The following is a 26,688-nucleotide window of genomic DNA, read 5'->3' on the forward strand; positions in this document are numbered from 1 at the left end:
CTGCACGCTGACCAAGATCGCGCGTTCACAGCAATGTGTACCAATAACGAAACGTAACTCTATAAATATTGAGTATAGGACCCATGTTTATATGACATTTTTTGCTCAGAATGTCTTCGGAAATAAGATCCGTAAAGGAGGTAAATCCTCGTGAATCACTTTGTATATTACATCATAACACATCAAAACGACTTTTTGAAAATATCAAGTATTGTAATGTGGTCTTATTTTTAAATTCTCTACATTCAAATCCTTTGTAAATTCCTACAGGTCGTTGCTGCACTGATTCTCGCCAGTGGTCGAGATCACCTATCTAGCCATCTAACGAGTGGCGCAAAGCAAGTCTATTATAAAAACATTTGTTTAGATACGATCAAAGCTCGTACATGATCATTAAACTGAGCAGAAGGATTCGGTTGAGAAGCGATCAATCTGTGTTCTCCGTCATCTGTAAGAGAATTAGCTCATATTTTATAATACCGTCTTTATAATATGGATTTGTAACGTAACATTGACATCATTTTCGGCTAAACATTAGCGGATCCAAATTCGATTCGAGATAGGGGACGTTCTTCTCTCTTAGGCCTACATACTTTACTTTTTCTCTGTTGTCTTAAACTGCGTTATTGTTCTACATGCTGATTGACTACAAGAGTAAGAATTGTGATAGTGGTGATAGTTGAAATGACGATAACTATAGCAGTAACCATCATGGTTATGAAGTTAGTGCTGATAGTGATTATGATTTTGATGACGATGGAATCATAAATGAAGTAGGAGTAATAAATTGTAAAGAATAGTTCAACAGTCACAATGAAATTTACGTATTTTATTTTTGATTATGTAAAGTATTGAGGGAAAGTTGTTGAATTTAAAAAATCTCCGATGAATTTACACGAAAATGAAAGTTTCTTGCATCCATTATATCGATAAGATTGCTTTCATTATTTCATTTATACGTCCTCCTGTCTGTAAACCGCAGTAAGTCTTAAGTTACTGAATAGCGATAGGTCTTGTTCAGATGCAATATCTGTTAAAAATTTTATCTAAAAATGGGTCGACCTGGTTGGCGAGTTGGTATAGCGCTGGCCTTCTATGCTCAAGGTTGCGGGTTCGATTCCGGGTCAGCTCGATGGCATTTGTGCTTAAATGCGACAGGCTCATGTCAGTAGATTTACTGGCATGTAAAGCAACTCCTGCGGGACAAAATTCCGCCACATCCGATGACGCTGATATAACCTCTGCAGTTGCGAGCGTCGTTAAATAAAACATAACATATTTTTTCTAAAAATGGTGTTCATTATATACAATTCTTACTTAATTCAAAGTTACACGACATTTTAAAATACAATATGAATTAACGACTTACTCCAAAATCCAACGTACGATTCATGCTTTATTAACTTTTCTTCTGTAGGACATAGTACCAAATGTAAGGCATACAGCGAATATTTTTATATGAGAGAAATTAGTTATTACTTATCGAGTTAGCTTGATACCTTAAACTTTTCAAAGAAACATTTAGGAGCGTAATGAAAAATATAAATGTTACTTTAGAAATTGTCTGTTAATGGATATATGAGTCATTCCACGTAATATCGCACAGCAATAAAACACGACTTTCTCGGAAGTGGTCGAATTTTTTTTCATGAATTCCAGGCATCAAATAAGGAGACCCGTATTGTTTTATTTTCACAATTATTAATTATTTGTGTAGTTATGACTATTTGAAATTACGCAAATTATGCGCGCACTGTTACATAAACTCACTTGGAACTTTGTGTCTACATATAATTGAGATTTGCGGTTCGGCGCATTTGAAAGACTAAATACAACACTTTTAATTACTTTAGGCCTATCACAAATAAATTTAAAATTTGGTCCATTTTTTTAATCATTTCCTCTTCAAAGCAAAATTACTATATTAAATAGCCAAGTTAAAAATCTGGAAAAAAAAAATACAGACTTGTTCGCTGATGTATTATCTGTAAAACTACTGCATTTATAAATGTGGGATCGGCACCCATACATTTGTAACAATTTATTTTCCGGAGGCATGCACGCGCTCGCGATGCCCAGCTAATGAACTGCTTGCAGCCGTAGGCTAGAAGGCTGCCCGCGGAAAGTTTTACGAAATTCCCCGTTTCTGATGTCACCACACTAATCATCAAATGAAGGAACAGTAAATATCTTATCTAAAGTTATTTTATTATTGTCAGTTCAGCTAAGAGGGGAAGCCCTTCACAGTGATATATGTTTATACTGTAATATAGCCAAGTGTTTGATGATAGCAAGGCTGGGTAAGGCAGTAAACTTTATGGCAGTAAACAGATGGCAGGTGACAAAATATAGGAGAGAAAAATAATCAGTTTGGGTTTGAATTTCACGGAGTGACGTGACTTCTATACGACATGAGTGATGGTAAAGATCGCGTAATATATAACAAGTGTTTAAATCCATTTACCTTCCTAATCGCGCTTTTAGAAAGAAAAGTACACTAAGACGCGCAAGTCGCAACTTATTGATAAAGCTTAATTTAAAGGAGTCTTTGAATGTGCAAATATGTGATTAGTTCCGTAAAAATCAATCAATTTCCGGATAGGTCAGGTGAAATTATATGTGAAGCCGGTAGTTCTTATGATATTAATAAACATGAATCAAATGAAAGTGCGGACAGAGAAAGTGATTATCCCAGTTCTTCTTCTAGCAGTTCTATGGATACAGTGCTAGAAATCACTAATATTGAGGAATTAAACAAGAGTTTGATGTCAATAGAATCCCTTATTAAGAAAAGAAAACTATCTACAACAAAAACGATACCCCCGTGAAAAATTTCAAAAAGTAAAAGGCTCCCTAGCATATAAAGTTTTTCATGTAGAAGATGCATCGTCATCACTTCAAAAGTCAGCCATATTTTATTTTTGACGGAATGCAAAGAAATGTACAACCTGAAAATTACATAGTTATTGCAGACTTTTCTGAAAATTATTCATTTGTAATACAAGATTCAATACAAGGTGTGCATTGGAACATATGCCAAGCCACAATACATCCTTTCGGAGTATATTTCAAAGGAGATACAGAAATTCGTCACAAAAGTATTATCATCTCAGAAACCATGCAACATGACACCGATCCCTTTCACTTTTTTCAATCCGAAGCAATCAATTTCTGTAAGCAAGAATTCAACGATATGAAAAAAATCATCTACTTTACCAATGGATCAAGTTCACAATACAAAAAAAAAAAATAAAATAAAAATAATTGCTTACATGTAGACGATTATGGAATTAGTGCTGAATGATATTTCTTTGCAACGTCGCATGGTAAAGGTCCATGTGATGGCATAGGAGAAACTGTTAAAAGACTTGCCACGAGAGCCAGCCTATACAAAATCCTATAACAACACCAAAAAAAACTGTTTGATTGGTCACAAAAAAAATATTTCTAACGTGTCATTTATATTTTGTCCATTGAATAAGCACAAAAACCACACTGAAAATTTTTCAGGCCAGATACAATCTAAAACCAACAACTGGTACATTAAAATTACATTCTTTCATTCCGTTGTCAAAAACTGAAGATTTTGTAAAACAATTTTCTTTCAAGAAAGAAGATAGGCGAATGAAAATTTAAAGTGTGAATGAAAAGAAACGTTTAAAAATCATAATGTACAAATATTTGAAGTTACAATAATAGGTAAATTAGCAGCGTTTCCTCGAGTGACTTGATCCGTACTGGATGTAATGTTGCAATGTTCAGTCGATTATCCAGCGCTGATAAACCTCCCAGCGCGCTTTAACGCTTCCCGTCCACTGCTGCTGCACCGACCGCTACACATTGTGTCGTAAGTAATTAAATTTCCATTAAACTACACTCTGATTTTTTCTGTAATTATTAAGAATACTTCAGTGCACCTAGTAGGAATTTTTTTAGATTTTTAATAGGGCTATTTCACATTGATATATAACTTTTAAAAATTGAATTATAAAAAAAATATTTGTACTAATTATATTAAAATTAGTTAGTAAATATTTAATAAAAGACGGTACTCTAAGCTTTTAAATGTATTTTTCAAAAAATTTTTAACATTAATATCGTCAGAAATATTACGCTTTAAATGTTGCATTGTGCGACATTTTTAACGAATTTTAACATGTAATATTTTAAAAACATGTGGACGTAGGAGGAAATAAAAATATACTTGTTGGTTTATTAGACCCATACAGTTGTTAAAAAAGCATAAACGCAATCAGAAATATGAATGTCAAAATTTATATAATTTTGTGCGATTTGACGTGGAATGACTCATATACAGGATGATTCGAAACAACACCGACAACACTTTGTATGTTGTGCGAGTCGGCAAACTGATCATTTTTCAAGTGAGAACCTATGCCCAGAAATGCATTGTTTGGGCGCCATGGGGTGTCAAAGTTTGTTCGGATTGTTTTCAGTAACCTAATAGTTATGCAAGCCATTTGCTATCAGCGAAAGGTGATGGACGAAGAGTATGATGTATTCTATTCCTGTAACATCAGAGGAGGACCTTATCGCACGAAACCACGCAGCGACTGAAATACTGAGCCCACAACCACACTTATTTGACCATGTCCGTGAATCTCTGCACCGTCAATGTACGCTCTATAATCAAATAAGAGGTGAAAATTTTTAACCCCTTTTGTCATTTACTGTACGATGTGATGCTCTTGTTGCGTTTCTTCTTAAACTTCGACACTCCACAACGCCCGCACCTCGCATTTCCGGACATGGGTTTCCTCTTGAAGAATGATCAGTTTACCGTCCTGCACAACATATTAAGCGTTGCCGGTGTTGTTTTGAATCATCCTGTATTTGTTCTTTTTTAACGTTTTCAGCACACAAGGTTTTTGGAGTCTAGGTCACTAGCAGCATGAGTAAGATGTGGTAGTCGATTGTTTTGTGGAGTGGTGTAGATATGGAAGCACTCTTCATTGTAATTCATGGTTCATATCCCTAAACAGGAATCAGAGCATGATTGACGATGGCACTGCGTGTTAGAGTGTGCACTGGAAGCACTATTCATGTTTATTTTGTGGTTCGTATCCCTGTAGCAGGAATCAGAGAAAGTAGAGTTCTCCAAAAATATCCTAAAACTTTGTGTCTTTCGGAAAATAAAATTACATGAAAATGCAGTTGTGTACAATTTAACAAATCTCAATTGTTTCAAAATATGTATAGTGAAGTTGGACTTTTCATATGACATGCGTCCTTTTCTTCTTTCTAAATCTTACATTAAATAGGCCTATTTGCTAGCAGATTTCCCTTCCACAACAAAAGAACTTAGATGTTTTCAATTATTCGTATCTTAAAGAATACATCAATCTTTCTTAGTCTAGGATTTCCAACATAACTGGGTCAATTTTACCCATTAACGTTGCGCGAAAAGGGACCTAAAGTCGTGAAAGGAAATTTTACAGGAGTACAAAATAATGAATTTGCGGTATAAAACTGCATTTCTATGTTTTAACATCTTGCGATACTTGTAGCCTTTTTTTACATACTAAACTAGGACGTAGTTTTACACAGTGCTTCTTAAATACTTAAATCTTTCTTATAGTTGCTAAGGAAACAAACGAAAATTTTGATTTGCATTTTTCTCGAAAAGTGCATCTATACTAATAATAAATCTGTAGCCGAAATTTTTCTGGTAATTTTCGATTTTCCAAAAATAATTGATCCTAACATATATAATTAACCACCCTGAAACCGAAAATCGCATTTTTGAAATTTTTGTTTGTATGTCTGTCTGTATGTTTGTTACCTTTTCACGCGATAATGGCTGAACCGATTTCGATGAAAATTGGAATATAAATTAAGTTCGTTGTAACTTAGATTATAGGCTATATGGCATTCAAAATACATTATTTAAAAGGGGGGTTATAAGGGGGTCTGAATTAAATAAATCGAAATATCTGGCTTATTATTAATTTTTGTGAAATATGCTACATAACAAAAGTTTCTTTAAAAATGATTTCTGATAAGTTCTATTCTCTGAAAAATTTTGATAGGACTGATATTTAATGAGATACATGAGTTTTAAAATTGAAATAACTGCCATCTAAGGCGGTGTATTGAAATAAAAAACAAATGACTTCGTCTATAAGGGGCCTTGGACACAACAATCGAAAGCTATGAAACATAGCCTACAGACAATGTTTCTGTGTTTGTATGAAGTAATATCGGAAGCTAAATTAACCGATTTGTATAATTAATTATTACTGTATTTCATCATTGGAAAGTGTAGTTTCTCTGGATGGACATAATGCTATAATGTTATTACAGTAACTTGTGAGTGAATTGAGGACAGGTAAGATTAAAATAGCTTCTTATGCACAGAAAACTTGATAGGTTATTCTGTATATTCATTTCGTGTATTTCTTATAATAATGTTTATGAACTTATTCATTTTTATCTCAGAGAATTAACGAACAACGAGAGTGTATTGATTTAGTATGCAGTAATAGTACGTTAGCTTAGCAATCCATTATTTTATAATTCAAATTTTAACTATGCTCAATTGAATCGTGTTAAAATACATAAAATACATATGCGATAAATGCAATGCAAAAAAATTGGGTAATGAGCCAAGCAGATTATGTTGCGCTGTTGTAAAAGTTGTTCCTCCTGAGATACAAGAGCTCACACAACAAATTAAAAACTTTCTAATTCGAGTACATCTGTTATCAACACACTTTTTCATAATATAATATAATATAATATAATATAATATAATATAATATAATATAATATAATATAATATAATATAATATAATATAATATAATATAGGCCTAATATAATATAATATAATATAATATAATATAATATAATATAATATAAACATAATAATAAATCTGTAGCCAAAATTGTTCTGTTAATTTTCGCTTTTCCAAAAATAATTGGTAATAACAATTAAGAAACATGTTAAAGGAATTGTCATTGCACCAAGTGAGTGGTCTCTGGATCAAAATGATCGCATTTTAATATTTTAAATACAATTTAAATTAAGTAACATATTAAACGATTTATCCTTCTATCAAACACAGTGTTCCCTGGATCAAATGTCCTATTTTAATTATGTAATTACTTTATATTTATTTCTAACGGGTGCAGCGGAGCGCACGGGTACTGCTAGTAATGTAATATAAATATTCAATAAGTAATATATTAAAAGCTATAGCACCTAGAACCATGATTTTTTTTAAAATGCCAGTAGTTCTTCTTCTTTTTGAAACCAAAAAAAAAAAAAACAAAACAAAAACAAAAAATGAAAAATCCGACTTTAGGTCCCATTTCCTGCAACTAGTCACATTTTAAGTACGTACATTTTTATGTATGAACTTCCATAGTATATTCTAGAAAATAAACGACAAGGAATTATTTTTAATGTATAGGAAGACAGAAAATAGGAAAGGTTGGAGAATGCTAGGTTTGCATTAAAAGACCTGCCCATGGACAGAACACTTATGTATGTATAGCATTGTCTGTTTATTTGTAGTAATATCACAGTCTAGTATATACAGTCACGAAGCTTGAGTTGATGAGGTTGCTAGGAACAATAAACTGTGCAGGTACTATTTCGCATTGTCTGTAATGAGGCGATAGTAGCGATCCTAGTAGTTAGCAACTATCTATGGACGGATATTTATTACATATTGAGCTTGTGACTGTATATGCTAGACCGTGGTAATATCTTCTTTTTTTCACCCTCCGTTGAGGAACTGAACTAAACGAATATTCTCATCCTGGTGGGGCCACGATGATCCAGTTCTGAACGAGCAAGTGGCCTCTCATGACTGATGAACGGTCCTCGGATGTTGAACGTGTCTGATAACTACGGTTGAATGGTCAGTGGTGCACACTTCGAAATCTCGAGCAGTCGCTAGCGGGCAGACTTGGGCCACTGAACCAAATACATTCCCTTTGAAAAAATGGCCCTTGCAATCATTTATTATAGAACTCCTTCGATGTTAAAAAAAATAACTGCATTTAAGTGTATGACTTTTACTCCACACATTTCCTATCTTTTCGCCTCTCTGTCGTCGTATTACTGAAACAATTAAAGAGTTCTATTAATAATGATACTGTTAATTCTGCTTCCTACCACTGCTACTTTTATTGTTGCTATTACTACTACTCCTGCCACTACTACTAATACTATTACAACAATCGCAGTCATTAATATTACTAGAGGATCTATTAGTAATATGTTTAATAATAGGCCTAACACTATACTGTTACTATTACTACAGTTACTACTAATCTTTCGATAAATTATTGTGGCTCAGGTTAAATGAGAGGAGAAAGTTACATTCCCTTTCTCTCTTATACCGAATTTTGCACACCTCTGCTCCCTCTTACTTATCTGTCCGATTCCACAGTCTTTCTCGGTATCATAACTTAAATACTCGGTCACAATATGGTAACACGCTAGAAATACCACTGCACACATCATCTTTTTTTATTCTTCATCTTTCACTGTTGCTAGTTCTCGTCACTGGAATTCTCTGCCGCCTGAAGTCAAGGGCTGCCGAACTTTAATTTCCTTTAAATGTAAATTAAAAAATATCTTATGATGAGTTGCCAGACCTAACGCGTTGCAAATATTTAATGGTATGTGTTCCACTGTATTTGTTTTTATTTTTTTTGTTTCTTTTTTTCATTGTGTAATCATGTAAATCGTGTTTATTTATCACTTAACACCAATATGTATCCCACTGTGTTGTTTTTTATTATTAATCTATTTTTTGTGTACATTTTATTCAATTGCTCGGTTTCTGGTTTAATTATGTAAATTCTACTTAATTGTAATCTAATACTAATATGTATACTAATGTGTTTATTTTTATTTTTACTGTGTACACTTTTTTATTGAATTATCGGCTTCTGTTTTTATGTGATTCGTATTTGATTCTAACAACATTAATATGTATTCCACTATGTTTATTTTTATTTTATGAGGTAAATTTTATGTAACTACCTCTTTTGATCTCATTATGTACCTAAATCGTATCAGTATGTAATTACTTAATTCCGATCCAGTTTTATGTTCAACGGTGTAAGTAAGTTTTATTCCTGGTTGAGGGTAAGAGAAGGCCTTACGGCCTTAACTCTGCCAGGTTAAATAAAGCCATTATTATTATTATTATTATTATTATTATTATTATTATTATTATTATTATTATTATTATTAATCCTACTATTTACTGCTACTATTACATGCGCAATTTCTGCTGCTATTTTTACTGTTGATATTACTTCTTTTAATATAGGATGCTTTAAAAGTGATGTTCAATAATTTACAGATGAAAAGTACAAACGAATCCATTATTATTGAAAGGTCACATGTCCACTTTTTTGACAAATTGAGTTATGACCACCATCATATTCTTCTTAGTGTAGCGCACTGTTTGCTTAAGAAAAGGCACAAGTATGTGCACTTACCGAGTGTTACAGTGTAAAGAAGTTTCCGTTTAGTATTGAAAGGGCACATGTCCAGGACATGTGTGACCTATCAATAACAAACTCTCTTCTTCTCCCATCATTCTGTTCTCTGCATGATGTACAATATAAAACCCCATGATTCCATTCTTTGTTTACAACAGTTAAAAATTGCGAGTAGTTGAATCATTAGGGAAAGGAGTGCCTAAAAGATCAGAACATATACCTCAAATTTCACAGTATTCAATAATGGTTGTTGATGCTATGTCCCCGGGCACAGTGATTGCATATGAATACAATGATTATACGATCATAATATATTGATGGAATAATGACACACACATTCAAGTTACTGCTTAGAACCAATGCGATCTATCCTAATAACTTGAAACTACCTGAAAGTCAAGCATATTATGGAATACTCCCAAAAAATATGAAGAAAGTTGAAGATGTCAGCAAAATTATGCAGTATGTACTTCATGACTATCTTCAATTTCATGAAAAAGTTATCCAGCGGTCGACAGAAGAAAGAAACAATAAAGATGACTGAAAACTTGAGAGGAAGTATTTACTGAAGACACTTAAAAGTTATTATGCTTTTAAATTGCTTATTTAAGAAATAAGAGATCTTGCTTCAGCAAAATAATGTTCTTCAATGAATGAATGTTAGCCATGATGTCCCATGTTGGGCACAGGCCTCCTGTGATGGGGTTAGAACACCCTCGACAGGGATGGCTCAAGTGTACTCGCTTGGTGAGCCAATCCAGGCGAGCTTGTCGTGTATACTACTTTCGTGACATGGTTAACTGTTCAACTTTAACTAGTCTCAGCACTCTGTTCTTTGTTCATTTTTTTTCTTGCACTACACACATTATACTGACACCGGCACTTTGACAAACACTGATTGCTATTTACACTATTTACCTGACACATTCTCAACACTGACTTTACTATTTACAAAACTTATCTTACACTTTCACTAATACTGACTTTACTATTTACAATATCTTAACACTGATTACGTTATCTATTTACAATGACCTACCTTAGTTCTTTCCACAGAACTCTGTTCTTTGCTGTCCTCGACCATTGTTTCCCCGCCTCTTTGGTAAACATGTCAGACCATCTGAGCCGTGGTCTTCCCTGTCCTCTCTTTCCGACGTAGGGGTCCCACATCGTTATGAGGAAATGGTGTCGTTGTTATGTTTCCATGATTACCAAGTATGTTTGCTATTATGTTTATGTCCCCATCGTGAATGATGGTATGACTTCTTGATTTTACCGTAACGTTTACATTCTTAAGTTAACGCTTACGTTATGTTTAATTTTCATTGTGAATGAGCCTTTATACCGTAGCTGCTTCGTCTAATGGCGTTATGATCTAGACTAGCACTAGGAGTGAGCGGTTGTTTCGTGTCTTCGAGGTGAAAAAAAAAAAATTCCCATGAAATTTGTATCAGTATATGGGGCCGGTGTCACCCAACATGTGATGAATTTCGGGACCCATAGTGAGAAGCGAAATCCGGTTTCACAAGCCAGCTGTAACAGCTGGGGGCTGGGGAAGGTCATCATGCTAACTACTCGTTACTCCCGTATGGATGGATGATAGTTCACCTCAAGTGAGGAGGGTGGACGTGAGACCAGCAGTCGTCTGATCGACCTTGACCCTTCATGTGGAATCGTGCAACGGATTTATTTCTATTTTGTGTTTTAGTGCTATTTAATTTTTTAGTAGGTTATTTTACGACTGGTTTCGCGGCCAGAGGCGCTAACCGTTTCTCCACAGGTGTGGGTTTTAGTGCTAGTAAAACTACTAGTATAATCAACAATAGTAGTCGCAGTAATTGTAAAGTATAAATAGAGGGTGTTTTAAAAGTGACAGTCAATAATTTACTGATGAAAATTACAAACTAACACAAGCAAAAAAACTGGAATGCACATTGGTCCGCAAATTAACCGTAGTCAAGATAACGCACATTTTCTGTTGAGATTCCTCACTAAGAGCAGACGTGCAGACATCCTTAACCCTTTGAAGCGCAGAATCTTAATTCACAAATTTGAGGTCAAATTAAGTAAAATACAAAAAATAGAGATGAAATTTTCAAACAATTTGTATTTTCATAAATTTGCATACAAATTAAGAAGTGACTTTATTTGAAGCCACTGTGGCACAATTTCACGACATTGAAACTAAATAGAAAGTGTAGGCGATTGAAATGAAGTCACTATGCCTTAAAGGGTTAGGTCTAACTTAATTCTACCTAGAGCAGGTGTTCAAAATGGTGCCCTTACATCTGAACGCAACGTTGTGCTCTTCTTTGTAGTGAACTGCGAAACCTCTCGGGCAGTCCAGGTGGCCCGGGTTCGATTCCTGGTCGGGACAAGTTACCTGGTTGAGATTTTTTCCGAGGTTTTCCCTAAACGTAATATGAGCGAATGCTGGGAACTTTCGGTGCTGGACCCCGGACTCGTTTCACCGGCATTATCACCTTCATCTCATTCAGACGCTAAATAACCTAGATGTTGATAAATCGTCAGTGTTTATGTGAATCATTGTGAATGATCCCATTTGGTAGCCTGGGCGCAAACTTCTGTGTTTATGTTACGGTTATGTTTAATTTTCATTGTGAATAGGCCATTACTGCCATGACGTGGCCTTGGTTTGACAAGTTTCTAATTGCTTCCTCCATACTTTTGAGATACAGAGCTTCAAAGTTTCAATTTATTGTAATATGAACATTTAGTTTCTTATACTTATGAAATGTTACGTATGACATCTTAAAGAATTTAACTTATAATTACATACTTTCATAGCCTAATTTGACCACTTTAGAATATTTAATTTACAGATAGAACTACTATGTCCTTCCATAATGAATTTTCAGGTTCTAAGAGACAAGGTTCTAAGTGCTGATAGAACTTTGTCAAACTATATTTCTTTCATTACCTAAAACATTATTATTCGTTACATAAAACATTTAAACTTTGAAAAAAATTGTTCTCTTTTAATTTATAATCGGATAACAATTGACATTAAGTAAATTACAGAAATTAAAATTATATTTTGTAAAAACAATCAGATCTCTGTTACATCATTCTTCATGAAAGGCCAATCTCACTTGATGTTATGTGAGGAGGATATATAGAGTACTTCGAATATTGCATTTCCAGGACTGCGGATTAGACACTAATTTCCGTACCTTTTTTGGGTGTATTTTCTTGGTTATTTCTGAAATTAATAATTACATATGTATTTATTTTTTGTTGTTATTAGGCCTATTATAATTTCAATGTTGCTTGTTTTATTTAAATGTACTTATATGTTTTATGCTGTTTATATTATATGTTTAAATTAAACAAATAATTACACAATTAAAATCACTGGTTTAAGAAACAGTTTCTTGTAAGTGAAGTTAGTCATCAAATTTATTATTGACAAATAAAAAATGTATACTTTAAGTAATGGCAACGTGTAAATGTTGTGAACACGTGAAATGGCTAAGTGGAAAACGAAAAGATTGAATATAAAAATCATCTTACGTATTGTTTGGCTCTTCTATATACGCAAAACTGTTTTCATTGTGTAAACTTTTGTCCATGAGAATTGAGAAATGCTATTGTTGGCATTATAACTATGTGAAACAGTACGTCACCTAATAGAAGAAATTTTCTCAGATGTTAAAAATGTATTACTGAAGTCAAGTCTTCTTTTCAAACGCTGCCTGTTTCTCCTTTCCTTCCTCTTCATTAAAAAACACTTCAGTTTTAATTAACTTTGTGGCCAACTTCACTCTGTTTACTTCTCATTTAGATCTCTATTTTGTCTCATTTCAGGCATATAACGGTAAGCAGACAATTTAATGGTAAATAAACCATATTCTTTGTAAGAAAATTCACTGTAAAATTATAAATTCTTCAATGCAGAGTCTTAATTTGTAATGGCTTATCAAAACTCATAAATTGCCTTGTAGACCACATGTTACGACTGAGGTTAGGTTCATTACATATAATAATTACGTTCTTGGGGTTGTTTGTTCATAATATTCGTTATCAGATGAAGCAGGAGGAATGTAATCATCAGGGTAGTCACCACAGAACATATCGTCAGAACTTTGATATCCCACTTTCGTTATGTTGATAGCTGTTTATTATATAAAAAAAAGTACCGGTATGCTGACTGATAGTTATTTTCAAATAATTTTATCATTATCTGAATACATTACTCATATATTTATCAATACCCAATGAAAATTACAAATAAAATATATCATGCTTAGCTATGCATAACACAAATTAAATTAACTTAGAAAGCATATTGTGATAATTCAGATTGTCAATGTTACTGTATAATACCTTATGATACAATATAATATTGTGCTATTTATTCAGTCATATGACAAATCAATTTTACAAAAACTAATGACACTTATCCATATATGTAGTCATTATGTTCTATACAATTGATTTGTCATATGACTGAATAAATAACACAATATTATATTGTATCATATGGTATTATAACATTGACAATCTGAATTATCACAATATGCTTTCTAAGTTAATGAATGTGAGTCACACAAATATTTACAAACAATATCTCAATTCCAAAATTAAACTTCATAATACAATAGCTAATATTTGGTTTAACAGAAAATGCTTAGAAAATAAAGTCATTCCCAAATATGGTACGATTGGAATTAAATCAAAAACTAAAGCAGCTATTAGAAAAAAACAACTGCACAAGTGAATTGGATTAAAAATGAAATTACGTTTTTGTATAAAAAGAAAGACAATATAAATATACAATTATATGAACTACATTTAACGATTTCAAAGACCTTTGGACAAATATGGCCTCTCGTTGACCAAGAAATTAACGAAAAGATTCAGTTCTTAATGGAGAACAAATACAATACTTTAAATAAGAAATTAGATAATCTCATAAATAAGGTGGAAAATAAACACAATATCGAACAACAAGATCCGAAACCTAACAGGATAATTAAGTTATCCAATACGGAATTCACACAAGAAGAAGTTGTCATTTTGAATCTAGGTTACAAATATAACTTTCCTCAGCCTAATATAAATCAAACGATAGCTGAGTTAATAATTGAAACAGAAACAATAATACAGAATTGTACTCATCCAAATAAAGAGTACCTTAGACATCAGACTGCAAAATTAATAAAAGATTATAAAGATAATTCCAAAACAAAAAAACAATTCAATAAATCCAAACAAATAAAACGTAAATTAAATAATTTGCAGAAAAAGTTCAATGATAATAATTAAGTTCAAATAAAAGCCGATAAATCTAATGCCGTAGTAAGTTTAGATAAAGAACAATATTGTAACAAAACCTTAGAATTTTTTAAGAAAAATCAAATTACAGAAATTAAAAATGATCCTACTGATGTATACCAAAAAGAAATTAGAACCAATTTTTAAAAGCTATGCCAGACATCATCTCACCCAATGATGTGTTTAAATACGTCAATCAAAATCCAAAAATTCCGTCTATGAAAACCTTACCTAAGACACATAAAAATCCTATAACAATGAGACCAGTAGTAAATTGTGTAAATTCTCCGAATTATAAAATATGTAAATTTCTCCAACGATTTTTAAAGTCTGTATTGAAGTTGCAATATTTATATACAACAAAAACACTAGTCAATTAATTAGTAAACTTCAAAATTTAAAAATTACGAAAAACACTAAAATGTTATCTCTAGATATTGAAAATTTGTACACCAACATTCCCATAAAGGAAACCCTTGATATAACTGAAGAGAGATTACTTAAAAATAATGTACAAAAATTCACAGTAGATCAAATAATTAAATTACTACATATCGAAACTAAACAGAATTACTTCCAGTTTAACAATAAAATATATACACAATGTAAAGGATTAGCCATGGGTAATCCATTATCTGGTTTACTTGCTGAAATATTTATTCAATACATTGAAGATAATAAAGTTAATAACATCTTACAAGCACATAATATAAATTTTACAATAGATATGTAGACGATACTTTGATAATTTATGAAAACAAACAGATCGATGAACAAATATTAACCTCTTTCAATGATCTACATAATAATTTGAAGTTTACACAAGAAATTGAAGTTAATAATATGATTCATTTTTTAGACATCACAATAAAAAAACACAAAAATAAATTGGAGTTCAATATTTACAGAAAACCTGGAACCACCAACCACAGTATTCCCATAGATTCAGAACACCCAGCCGCACACAAATTAAGTAATTTCAACTTTATGATTAATAGACTAATACAATTCCCTCTAAGTGGAAGCAACTATAATAAAGAATATAATAAAATAATTCAAATAGCCAATGAAAATGGCTACAGTACAAATTTGATCAAGAAATTAATAAATAAGAACAAAAGAACTAAAAAAACTAAAACAATACATCTACTTTAACTAAATAAAATAACAACATTAACAACAATATTTTGGTCTATCATATAACAAATACATATCAAATAAATTAGCTAACTTTTTCAAAAAAGAAAACATTCGTCATCATCATCATCATCAATAGCTATCAGGGTTTAGGCCATTCATATAGCACATAAACCAGACAACAAACTTAATAACAACTTAAACAATAGACTTCACAATATTAATAAGTTACATAATAATGGTATTTATAGACTGGAATGTTGCACATGTAAGAAAAAATATATAGGACAGACTAAAAGAAACTTCAAAATTAGATGTAGTGAACACATTTCGGATTTCAAACACAACCGTAAAAAATCCACATACGCTTCCCATTTAATAGGAACTGGACACGAATTAGGCCCGATCCAAAAAACCTTGAAATCCTAAAATCAGGAATAGACACAAAATTTATAAATTCTGCAGAGGAATATTATATTGCAAAGCAGATTCAAAGGGATAACTGTATTCTTAATGAAAATTTGACTCAAATCCGGAATCCCCTATACAACTTTTAACCCCACCAAAACTCAATGTCCTTCCGCGTAAGCTTTCTACGTAAACACAATACGACGCTCGCGTCACATCAGTCGGTGAATTCGGTGCAACAAGGTCATCTCATGTTGTCGTAAGTATGTTCACATAATTAATATATTTCCAAACTCCAAATTTACATTTTTGATATTAAAGTTTTCATTACAGATAAATACCACTTCACAGAATATTCGCAATGAAAAATCACAAAACAGCTTGTGCAATACACATGTTTAAAACGTGAGTACATTTGACAATTAATTTGACTATAATTTTCACGTTTGTAGTTTCTTTTCTTTTTCTATATCTATAATATATATTTCAGATACAATTCGCCGTCCAAGTCAAACCATTGAAACAAGATCGAAATATATACATCAGTATTATGCAGTTTAAATGAGGAACATTACTAACAGTTTCACAATTTTATGTATCATCGCAATGCAGTTACAGTTTGTAATTTTACGCATATTAAGTCTGTACAGTATTTTAGACATATCATAAGTTAATCTTAAACAGTTCATTTTCATTAAATTATCATTGCATTTTACCACAGAGACCAGATATAAGATATTATACAAAGGCCTGATGATGCCCGAAGGGCGAAAACGTTCGTCATTTTCATTGCATAGAGCATAATGACGACATATATGGATAAGTGTCATTAGTTTTTGTAAAATTGATTTGTCATATGACTGAATAAATAACACAATATTATATTGTATCATATGGTATTACAAATTAAACTTACGGATCTTTGTGAGAGAATAGTAGCAGTTTGCAGTTAGAACTTTGTCAGAATAAATATTTTCAAAAGCTTTCATCAGATAGATCTCTGTCACATTGCTAGTCCGTTCATTTTTCAACAAATGGTGCTGAAATGAATTTATAAGCTAGATAGTATTGCAAAGAGTGTTTACAAATGAAAAACATATTTTTGTCAATTTTGTTACCGTAGTTAGAACCTTGTCACACCAAGGCCACGATTTGTTCTACAAATATGACTAATAGTGCTAGTGTTATGCCTTCTACTTTCTTACTGATATTGTTGACCCTAATGCAGTTTATAATCCTACTGCTTCCACTGCTACTGGTAATATTGAATTGAAATTCAGGAGGGGAACTATGACCCAGCACTGCGACCTTTCATGATCTATTGCCTTAACCCTCAAGCTAGGCGCATTCCCAAACCTACACCGGCTGACTACACCAAGGTTCGCTGCGTACCGAGGTTTAGAACAGGCAACCCCACTTTTTTCTAAGCCAACCCCCTCCGTGCGTTGCCAGTCGGCGTTGGGGGAATACTATGGAATGATGACGGAATGGAGAAATATTGATGGAATGATGTAGATGTTTGGGATATTGTAAGTTCCTCTAATTCGAAAGGTTTAAAATCCCGTCAATGTAAATTCCCCTAAAACTGAAGAGGTAAAATGTTTGCCATATGTAAATTCCTCAAAATCAAGAAGCATTTATAACATTATCGAGAGGACACAATGTGTGCATTGTTTCTCTTTAGCTATTTTAGGTCTTTAACTAGTAACACAAAAGACAAAGAAAGACAAAAGCAGAATAACGGCTAATGAAATGAAATTTAAGAGATATACAGCGGGATATACGAAAGGGGATCACAAACGCAATGAAGATGTAATGGAAGAATTACAACTAGAACCTGCAATTAATCACGTAAAACATTATCAGAACAACTGGATAAATCATCTGCATCGCATGCGTAGAGATAGAATCCCAGAAGTCCAAAAGTCATGCTCGGTCGTCCAAAGAAGCGGTGGATTGAATATTCAACTGTGAGATCGTAACAGGCCATTTGGCCTAATACTTGAAGGGAAGAAGAAGAAGAAGAAGAAGAAGAAGAAGAAGAAGAAGAAGAACTAGAAATTTAGAAGTCAACTCACCTTGAAGGCTTTTGCATAGAATCGTGGTTGTCTTCTCTTGAGGATTGTCACTTACTTTTCGTTTTCCCTTTCCAGTTATTTGTAGACGCTAGAAGACTCTATCACTGTATGGTTCATGATTATGATCCTCATTACATGAAATCAAATTCTGTTCAGGATCTGTTGTTTACTCAACTGTCCGAACCTCACTAGTGATACCAACAAGGCACCACTTATGAGGCAACTAGGCCAGGAGGTAATGGGATAGAGTGGCTAGTTCCTTTCCCCCTCCATTGCATACATCTCCGATTAGCTACATATTATCTATTGTAGCTATGTGGGAGGGAGCTGCTTCTATGCTTTTCCTAGGTGCTTTTACGATAAATACGTACGCCTCTGCTAATAGAATCATTACTGTTCTGCTTCTATCTTTACTAATATATTACTGTCAGTACCTCTCTATTGCAGTCTTTAGCGTTACTACTATTGTATTTCTATCTCTACTAATATATTACTGTCAGTACCTGTCTGTTGCAGTCATTAGCGTTACTACTATTGTATTTCTATCTCTACTAATATAATACTGTCAATACCTGTCTATTTGCAGTCATTAGCGTTACTACTGTTGTACAGTACTTCTATCTCTACTAATATATTACTGTCAGTATCGGTCTATTGCAGTCATTAGCGTTACTACTATTGTACAATACTTATATCTCTACTAATATATTACTGTCAGTACCGGTCTGTTGCAGTCACTAGCGTTACTACTATTGCACGTGTATCTCTATTAATATGTTACTGTCAGTACCGGTCTGTTGCAGTCATTAGCGTTACTACTATTGTACTTTTATCTCTAGTAATATATTGCTGTCAGACTAGGTATATTGCAGTCACTATTACGTCCACTGCTTCCACTATTAACAAAGCGGTGTCTTGCTACCAACTCTATTACTACTTTTATTATAACAATAAAATATATATTGGTAATACTACTGCAAAAATTGTTTTTCTTCAGTAGGTATGAGTATAGAACTAAATTCACATAAATTCCCATGTCGAGGAATCTCATATATGATACTACCTGAAATAATTTTCTTTTTCCTGCTAACTTCCGCAAATGGTAAAGTCCATCCGAGATTACCAGTTTGTCTAACTTTTGTGATATTTTCAGCGTTAGGTCTGGTTTGGTAGAAATGGAAGTAATGTTATTAAACCATAACGTAACAGTTTTGTGTGTCGAAAGACCTTTCTCCATTCGAATCTACATATGTTATCTATTTTACACTTATGACTGACAAGCAAACGTTCTGATAAAAAAAGTTAAATTTTTTTCTTCCACCATGTTAATAATGTCAAAACAAGTGCTTATACAAATTTTGGCCACTCGACCGCAATTACGAGGCCGTCCAGAAAGTGATTTTCCCTGGGACCGTTTATAAAAAAAAAGCACAATTGCGTATAAATATTTATTGAAACAGATACAATTGTTGCGGTACCTACTGTATTTGTCAACATATCCCCCACTGGAATTGAGACATTTGTTAGGCCTATACCATAGGATCAATTTTTGTGTCGTAGAAGTCAGCCGCCTCGAATCGGAATCAGCGTTTGACTGCGTCTGCACCTCTCTCTGTCGATCCCATGATATGAGAAATGTCTCAATTCCGTTGGAAAATATGTTGAAAAATAGCGAAACAATTGCTGTGTTCGTTCCAGTAAATTTGTCCATGATATTGTGTTTTTTTTTCTGTTAGCGGCCCCTGACGAACTTATTTTTTATGGCCGTCGTAATTGCGGTCGAGTGGCCAAAATTTGTATAAGCACTTCTTTTGGCATTATTAACATGGTGGAAGAAAGAAATTTAACTTTTTTTATCTGGCCCCATCGGAACGTTTGCTTGTGAGCTGCAACTGGTCTTGGAAATAATACTTTTTGCTGGTTATTGGTTGGCGGAAATAGTTGAAAGCAATTCTTTGGAGTTTATGTATAAGATTTTAACAAGATGAGATATTATATGCCGCGTGATGGCTGAAGTGTGCTCATCCTTAAATTTTGTTATTGTCGACAAAAGACCTGGTTGTAGAAAGACACACTATGGACTGGAGACAAAGACTTGGTCATCAAATGTAATGTCCACACCCGTGTCTCAATTACACTAATGCATGGCGGGGGGCCTTCTTCGCTTTGTTTGGACCTCCGTGACAAATCGTGATCTGAGCACGATCACGAACGCGGCGTTGCGCTGGGACCCATGACCACGAATGAGCTCTTCTCACTTGGGAGACTTCTGCGATATACATCCTGCACTCTGTTAAGTAAATTATGCCGCCGTCCTTTGGGAATATGTAATGAAATTAACTAACACGTTCACCGTTCATTATGAATTTAACACTTCTGTACGACCTATTGTCGACAGTTGGACGTTTCCTTTCTTTTATGTGCTAAAATTTATGTGGTAATAAAAACACGTTTATTAATATGAACAACTGATAGGGACACCTGAAATTAGAGCCTTCGTCCGAAAATTAGTTACAAGGTAAGTGTACAAAGAACCATAGAATGGCTTAGCTACCGGTGACGATATCAGTTCTTAGACATCACTTTAAGTCGGAACAAATCAACATTTATAATTCACGAAATAGAAGAAGAAAGTATAAAATAAAGAGCTCTATTGACATCCTACATTGAAGAACTTATAAACGTCTTTTTTGTTTCCTCTTTCCTGCCTTTTTTTCCTTTCTGATTATACTTTCCCTGTTTTGTGTCTCTGATTTTCTATCTTTCTTTTCTTTCTTTTCATACACTTCTTGTCTTCATTGCTCTGCTTTCCTACCTTCATAATTTCTCTCTTCTTAAAATACAGAGTAAGAGAGCTAATTTTTAGCATAAGTTTTAACTTCAGAAAAATTTGTATTAAACTGAATCCATTTGTGTCTTCATTTCTTTGAAGTTGACAATAAGAGTTTACCTCACAAATATAATATTTATTTCGATCTTGTAATAATAAATTCACAGCTCTTTAGTTGCTGCCATTTACAACTGTATTACTTTATGGGTGCCAAACATAGTCGCTAACAGGGAAACAAAGGACCAAACTACAAACGTGTCAAAGGAAAATGATGCGAAAAATTATGGGCGTATCAATGAAGGAGAAAATGCCAAATGCGACACTGTACCAACAGGCAGATACACAGCACATCACACATGCAGCCATTACATCCAAATGGAAATGGGGTGGACACGTGGCCAGGCTACCAGGCGACAGATGGACACACCGAGCTACCATGTGGGACCCCCGTATAGGAAGGAGACTTCAGGGCAGACCTCGGCGCAGATGGGCAGACTTCTTCAGAGAACAGGCAGGTCAACAGTGATCCAGAGAGGCAAGAGACAGAAGAAAGTGCAAACTACTCGAGATACATTTGTGCATAGACAGGAAGTTGTGAAAGGCAGTGAGAGGACAATTGTTAAAGGAATTCAAGTTCTTAGACTTAAATATCACGTCTAACGTGAGCTAGCTCATCACGTTAGACAAATAGAGCTCTCCCTTATTTAAAGAGGCCTTTTCCCTTCATGGGACACGATAGGCTATCTTTATCGTTAGGTATATTTACAACTGGACACTTATTCAAACAATTAGAGATACTGAATACTTCAAACATGAATAATTTTGACTAAAACGGTTGTGAGGGTCTCGTATTTTTCATTTATTCAAATACACGGTTTTTACAAAAAAAAATTTGTGGAGTTTCAAAGATATTTTCTACATTTTCCAAAATATAAATTGATGAAAAATCTCAGTCGCAAGTGTAACCGTTCGAGTTAGGTGTACACCACTCAGAGTTCTTCAATGTGCTCACATCTAAGCGGTAGTCAAATTTCTGTCGTAGCCGATTGAGGATGTCCCGTGTAATGTTCTCCACAGCACAATTGATCCATTCCTGAAAATCCGGAAGGAAACGGGGAATTTGAGGGTACGTAAACTCTGGATGTTATAAACCCTCACAGAAAGAACTCGCACTGTGTTAGGTCCGGGATACGTGGTGGCCACCGGACGAGATGTAAATGGGGGATAGTCATCCTGTTGGAAAGTATAGTCATCATAATCACTGTTCAATTAAGGAAATAATAATAATAATAATAATAATAATAATAATAATGATTTCTTTAACCTGGCAGAGTTAAGGCCATACGGCCTTCTCTAACACTCAACCATGAGCAAAAATTGTGTTACAAAATCATTACAAATTTACAAAGTACACTACAATTTTACACACAAAACTGAATAAGATAATAATAATAATAATAATAATAATAATAATAATAATAATAAAATGTAAACAACAAGTAAGAGGAAATCAGACATAATATATAACATACAGAAAGAAAGATAAAAGCATAATAATATGTGAACAGCAGGTCAAAATGATGTCGCGTCCTGCAGATGTGATGTTGTTCTCCGCAGGAAGCAACCCAACGTCTCTTCGGAAAGGGTGTGGAGATCGGCAGAAAGCTAAGTCTCTCAGATTGACTCAGACACACTTTATTCAACAATTTCGTACCAAATAAGCGACGCTTTGAGCGTTACAGTAATATTTATAGATGTCAGCAAGTTAGGGGTGAGGGGACAGGTGATATGACGGCTTGGGGTAGCGTCATCTTTAATTAGGGGCCGCGATGCCTTCTAGATGTTTCCCCAGCTAATTAGAAGTCTTAGTCATATACAGCTGGCTAGAGCTCGGCTGAAGGGTCGCAATAATAAACATGTGGTCACTTCCGGAGGGATGTATTAAGGAACGATCTATACCTGCTTGCTGATATCTTTACAGTTTCTTTGCTTATACTACATTTAATTTATTGTCGTGTACATAAGATTTTAAACTTGTAATGATAATGTACACACAGCTTGGTGCCTCTGACACGGGCTCATGACACCTGCTCGTGACAATGAGGCATACAAAGTATAAAAAATAAGACAATTATTGATAATAATAATAATAATACTTACTTACTTACAAATGGCTTTTAAGGAACCCGAAGGTTCATTGCCGCCCTCACATAAGCCCGCCAGCGGTCCCTATCCTGTGCAAGATTAATCCAGTCTCTATCATCATACCCCACCTCCCTCAAATCCATTTTAATATTATCCTCCCATCTACGTCTCGGCCTCCCTAAAGGTCTTTTTCCCTCCGGTCTCCCAACTAACACTCTATATGCATTTCTGGATTCGCCCATACGTGCTACATACCCTGCCCATCTCAAACGTCTGGATTTAATGTTCCTAATTATGTCAGGTGAAGAATACAATGCGTGCAGTTCTGTGTTGTGTAACTTTCTCCATTCTCCTGTAACTTCATCCCGCTTAGCCCCAAATATTTTCCTAAGCACCTTATTCTCAAACACCCTGAACCTATGTTCCTCTCTCAGAGTGAGAGTCCAAGTTTCACAACCATACAGAACAACCGGTAATAGAACTGTTTTATAAATTCTAGCTTTCAGATTTTTGGACAGCAGACTGGATGATAAGAGCTTCTCAACCGAATAATAACACGCATTTCCCATATTTATTCTGCGTTTAATTTCCTCCCGAGTGTCATTTATATTTGTTACTGTTGCTCCAAGATATTTGAATTTTTCCACCTCTTCGAAGGATAAATCTCCAATTTTTATATTTCCATTTCGTACAATATTCTGATCACGAGACATAATCATATACTTTGTCTTTTCGGGATTTACTTCCAAACCGATAATAATAATAATAATAATAATAATAATAATAATAATAATAATAATAATAATAATAATAATAAGAATAGTAATAATAATGGTAGTAATAATAATAATAATAATAATAATAGGCCTAATAGTAATAATAATACTAATAGTAGTAATAAAATAGTGCAGTACAAAGCAACGAACTTCACATTGCTCTGTTGTGACGGATTTAGAAGCGTGAAATCTCAAAACGCATAATAATTTTTCCTGCTTAGTCGTCGTTATCTGATTCCGAGTCAAATAATGACAATGACAGCGTAACCAATCGGATATAAAGTAAACTTGAACAGATGAGTGATGAATCTATGCATCCATTCCATTTTGTTGACGAAAAGTAATGGAGCAACAGAACAATAAAACCCAATGAACATTGTGTATATAAACATTTAAATCACTAGAATTTTAAGTAAATATGTGTAAATTTGTTTTTACTTATCTGAAGCTCATGAATAAAATATTATTTTATGTTTTCTCTGCGTTACATATTCAGGAGGGTGAAACCAATTAACCAAAAAGTGAAGCTGTTCTAAACATAGTGCGAAATATTCTATCTGTGACGGGAAAGAAGGTTATGTCGTCACATTGCCTGTAGAACTTGGATCATGCGGAAAGCTAACAAAATCACTGTATTTGCTTTTGCCAGGTCGCCATGTTAAGAGCTACTAGAAGCTGCTGAATGGTCTCTCTTGATTGCAAAGATTGCATCAATTCTGGTGAGTTCTTCTCCTTTTCTATTTTTATTATAGTATTTGTTGAATTAGTGTAAGAACATGTATACCAAAGACAGAAGTTTTCCCTTTGTCGATAAAGTTACGGATTTGTCAATAAAATATGACGTTCTATTAAGAACGGTATTCAATTGTAATAAAAGTTTTCTTATATATGCATTGTGCCTGCAAGAAACACTTCAAAATTATTGCTGGTGGAACGTGTTCAATGTAGGTCCCTTTTAAGGAACGAATCCTTAGTACAATATAAATGGAAAAGCCCAATACCATTTATTTCCTTTGCGGTTAGATTTTCGAGAAGTAAATATTTTTCGTGATAATTTTTGATCCTATTAACTTTGAAACTTTTGAAACACATCTAGAGAATTATGATTTTTATTGTTCTTCTCCTGTACTCTTCTTTGTAACTTCTTTACATTAGAGTTCTCAGTTCCAATAAATATTTTGCATAATATGTATGTCACATTTACGGTTTAATTGTATTTTAATACTTCATTATTAATAAATCACTTTAATTAATGGATGTTTGGCAACGCTGTTATCGAATTGTAAACGTGTGCTTCATGTAAAGCGTACGTGATCGAGACGACGTAGAGCGTTTTACAGAGCTGGGCGTGCAGTAGGCAGCATTTATTTTCATCAGCGGTCATCAGCACAGAGCACCCTCGAGCCAGCGTCTCTTAACCGCGAATAAGAGACTGCACTATGGTGCATCAGTGGCTGCTGGCGGGTGTGCTTTCTCCCCCTTTCTGCTGCACGACGAGGCATATTACGATGCACTGCTTACCTGTTACCCATTTCAGGGAGTGCTGACGATCATTGATTTGCATCATTTTCTCTCACTCCTGCGGAGAACGAGTGAAAGTGCCACGGAATTTCGTACGATCTTGCAGTGTTTTTTTTTTTTTTTTTTTTACAAATAAAGTCAATTTACCAGTAAATAAAATTCATAAGTGATGCCTTATTGGTATCACTTGTGAGGTTCAAACCTGTCTTCGGACAGTTGACTAAAAAAATAAAATAAAATAAAACAAAATAAAGCAAAATGGCGGAGGAAAATTTTATTCCTTTTATCATAAGAATTAACTTTATGATGTTACTGTCACTGAACACCTTCCATCCTTTGCAACGCCCGCCTTGAAGTTTATCCCTTTGTCCTCATGACGCAGTTTTAGCTCAACTCAGTCTGTATATTTATATAAAATATTACCTTTATCTGTTTTATAAATAATTGTAGAGAAAACTTAAGCTTTCACAGGTACTATAACTATCTATAGTTATTTTATTCGATTATTTTGATATATCTAAGAAAATTTTCAATATGTTACGCATATTTATGCCTCTATTTTTCTTTCTTGTGTTGAGCAATCTGTCTACTTCATCTACAACTCGCCTACATTTATCAGTAGTACTAACAGAATTGAGTAGCCTTAGTTATAATTAAGAAGCAAACATAACTTATTTTTACTGCATTTTCAAATGACAAACGATTTGTCTTTGAGAACCTCGCGATCAATGTCCAATCAGGAGCGAAAGAAAAGAAAAGGAATAGGCACTCTCTATGCAACAAACGGTGCTTTAGTGTTCATTGGCTACTGCGTAATTCGATTCTCATTTCAAAGGTACATTATCATCATATATATGTGTATGTATATGTGTGCGCGCTTGTGCTTTTGTGCATTTGTGCGCAGTTAAATCTTGAAAAATGTCTCAAGATCAAAAGTCTACTCCAGTGGTCGTCAACTCGATGCCCTGTGACGTCATCTCAGGCAGCTCTGAAGCCCGCTGCGCTCGT

At 33.9% G+C, this 26,688-nt stretch overlaps 1 long non-coding RNA gene across 1 annotated transcript in view; it reads left to right on the forward strand.

Annotated features, from left to right (window-relative positions):
* The window catches only part of LOC138690959 (uncharacterized), a 1,057,789-nt gene that overhangs the window by 613,998 nt on the left and 417,103 nt on the right, over positions 1-26,688 (forward strand). The window contains exon 4 of the long non-coding RNA XR_011329721.1: positions 24,809-24,878. This is a non-coding gene — a long non-coding RNA (uncharacterized lncRNA). The remainder of the gene's footprint in view (positions 1-24,808; positions 24,879-26,688) is intronic.

Source organism: Periplaneta americana, chromosome 16 (assembly GCF_040183065.1).
Source record: "Periplaneta americana isolate PAMFEO1 chromosome 16, P.americana_PAMFEO1_priV1, whole genome shotgun sequence".
In the NCBI taxonomy this organism is placed as follows: Eukaryota; Metazoa; Arthropoda; class Insecta; order Blattodea; family Blattidae; genus Periplaneta; species Periplaneta americana.